The following is a 3,520-nucleotide window of genomic DNA, read 5'->3' as shown; positions in this document are numbered from 1 at the left end:
CTGCTCTTCTGATCTCCACTCCATGGAATGGCCACGCCACGCTCAACAAGACCCCGGCAGTCTGCGTCTGCCCCTCTCTGCAGCCACTCTCCCCTCCCAGGGGCTCTGGGCTCCTGGCCGCATTCTCTTCCCCATTATTTTTTTGCACTGAATGAAACAAACTGGAGACCTCATTCTTTGGAGTTTTTTTTATCTCTTTCGATGGGCAAAATTTTAATTCGAGTGGGCAGGACTGTAGCAGCTGCTTCGTCTTAAAGGCACCCCTAGTGGTGAAATTAGGCAGCACAGGCCGGGGGCTACAATGCTCAATAAAGAATCTTCGTTTGTATGTAGGGTGGGCTGAATTTGATTTTAATTTTTTTTATAATTTTGAGGGATAATATTGAAATTTATTTTTAAAGATTTTTACTATTTTTATCAATTTAAATTTTCACAGTTGCGGGAAATGGTCTGGGGGCAACAATAATTATTTACAGGAGGACTTGTGGCACCTTAGAGACTAACAAATTTATTTGAGCATAAGCTTTCGTGGGCTACAGCTCACTTCTTGAGATGCATAGAATGGAACATATAGTGAGGAGATCTATATACACATACAGAGAACATGAAAAGGTGAGAGTTGTCCTACCAACTCTAAGGACAACTCCCACCTTTTCATGTTCTGTATGTATATATATCTCCTCACGATATGTTCCATTCTATCCATCCGATGAAGTGGGCTGTAGCCCACTAATAAATGTGTTAGTCTCTAAGGTGCCACAAGTACTCCTGTTCTTTTTGCGGATACAGACTAACACGGCTGCTACTCTGAAACCAGTAATTATTTAATGATTGTAAATGGTGAGATTGAAGACGTTACATTTTGATAACTGTTAAAGCACAAATTGTCACCATCACCTGTCAACATATACAACAAAAATAGCCTAAAATCAAACTCCAATACAGTCTCAAGAAGTATTTGTTTTACCATGCCTATCGGAAAAATTTGTTATCAGTGCAAATATCTTATGTCTTGGTTTGGGTGTGTCTTGTGAAATCGACCTTATCAGCATTTTCAGGTGAAAATCTTATCCTGCCAAACCTAGTCATATCCCTCTTAGCCAGCTGCTGCCTCTTCTGTCCCTGACAGCACCCCTAGAGCAGGGCGACCTAAATTACAGACCACTTTGGAAAGTGTCAGCCAAGGTCTGTGCGGGCATTTCTGTAGTAGAGTTGGGAACAGGACCGTGAATTTGAGAGGCGCCGTTTCAAGTTCCTGCCCTGGGAAATGATCTCAGGCCATCTGCAAGCAGGTCCCATCAAAATGAAGCCACAGTTAGAACTGGCTCAAATGTTTCTATCAAAAACTTTTTGATGTTGAAAACGGGATGAAAAATGTGCCTTTTCCTCCCTGCTTTTCCATCCCTCCCCCCTTTTTTAATGAAAAAACTCAGTTCTTGTGGGGACATTTCCTTCTCTTTCCTTCATTTTCCATACGCAGATTCCACTCATGAGATTTCTCCCACCAAGTCTCTGTGATGCCAATTAAATAATTATTTAGCTTGTGTACGGATACTTCCAGTTCCTCCTCTTGATTCCCCATGCTCCTTACATTTGTGTATAGACATCTAAGGTGGCTGAGAGGGGATGGGAGCCGAAGGGAGATGGGAGCCGAGGGGGGACTGGAAGAGGGGTAGAATGAGGAGGATCCTTCCACAGCAATGGTGGGGAAGCAGTGGGGTCCGGGGGCAATGTGGGAATGGGTGGGGAACCCAGGGCGGCAGCGGGGGCAATGGGCGGGGGGGCTCTAGGGAGGGAGTGGGAGCCAGGGGTGCCAAAATACAAGTTCACCCAGAGCTCCATTTTCCCTCAGGCCACCCCATTGCTGGTCGTTAATGTCCTAGTGAAATATGTGTGGCAACACTGCATGTAAGGTTGTAAGTTTCCACTGGATGCTGTTACTCAGACGTGTCCCAAGTCTGGGCAGTGGGCAAACCAGATCCTCAGGGACAAAGGGCAAGCTGACGCCTCAGACAATTGTCAATGGGCCATTATCTGATAAGTGGCAGTTCTTTGGCAGGAAAGGGAGCCGGGGTGAAAAATCCACATCTTAGCAAAGAAAGCATGGAGTTCCCATCCACACACAGGGCCTGTCACCATGTTCCCAGCTGGAAATGCATCTCAAAGGGGGGAGAGAACAATAAAAAGGGAGGTGCGATCCCCCAAAACACCCCCCACTGCATTCACCTGAAGGACAAAGGAAGCAGTGTTGGACTGGAGCGGGAGGGGCAGGAATGGTTCCTGAGCTAAGGCCGTGGTTACACTCGAAGTGCGAGTGTGGTCGTGCGCCAGCGCTGGGAGAGCTCTCCCGGCGCTCCAGGTACTCCACCGCCACAAGGGGATTAGCTTACAGCGCTGCAGGCATTGATTACACTGGCGCGTTACAGCGCTGTAACTTGCTGCCTCGGGGCGGGGGGGTGTGTGTTTTCACACCCCTGAGCGAGAAAGTTGCAGCGCTGTAACGCGCCAGTGTAGCTATAGCCTAAGTCTGGTCAGTAACCTGCTGAAGGATGTGATGAGGAAACTTGGCTGTGAATCTAATGTAACTTGTTCAATTAGTCATGTTTTATCTTCCTTTTGCCAGTACCCGTTACTGACTTCTATGTCTAGTACTTGTACTCGCTTCAAATCTAACTCTCTGTAGTTAATCAACTTGCTTTACTGTTTTATCTAATCCAGTGTGTTTGAACTGAAGTGTCTGGGAAACTCCATTTGGGCTGACAAGGCTGTGCACATATCAGTTCTAGTAATAAAATGATGGACTTTACATCAGCCCGTGTTGTCCGGGAGAAGGCCGGGCAGCAAAGGACATATGTTTCTGTATAAGAATCTGGAACTGTGGGTGTGTTGGCGTTGCCGTGCAATATAACCAAGGCTGGGGAGAGCCAAAGTGTAACCCAGGTGTGGCCGGCAGGCTGCAGTCACACGCACACACTCAGGGTGCAGCTCGCACGCTGGAGTCTGTTTGTGAGCAGCCCGGGGGGAGCTATTTCTGCAGAGCATTGGAAGGCACCCAAGGGTGCAGGGCAGGGGTGGATTGTACCATTAGCTGTGGTACATTGGCCTGGACATACCCTGGGGATGTCACAGCGCTGTGGGTAGGGGGCAGCGCTGGCGACAGGAATAGAAATCTATCGACTCTGCCAAAGACGAATGTGAAGAATTTTAAGTTTCTATCTCACATCAGAGTGTACAGCTGAGCCTGTCTAGAAAAGGAGGAGAGAGAGAAACATACACGCAGACAACGGAGAGATTGTACATCTTTTTTTTGTTCACAAACTCACCTTGTACTCCACTCCAGGCAAACATTACCCAGCCTGAGGCCCCTAAGGAGGATTTGGTAAGTGAAACCCCTCTGGTGTATGGATGCTTTAACCACTAGACCCCACTCCCCTCCCAGAGCCCGGGAGAGAACCCAGGAGTCCTGGCTCCCAACCCCCCTGCTCTAACCACTAGACCCCACTCCCCTCTCAGAGCCAGG

The sequence above is a fragment of the Terrapene carolina genome, unplaced genomic scaffold (genome assembly GCF_002925995.2).
Source record: "Terrapene carolina triunguis isolate 2854851 unplaced genomic scaffold, T_m_triunguis-2.0 Scaffold29806, whole genome shotgun sequence".
Classification (NCBI taxonomy): Eukaryota; Metazoa; Chordata; order Testudines; family Emydidae; genus Terrapene; species Terrapene triunguis.
This window is presented reverse-complemented; position numbering follows the sequence as displayed.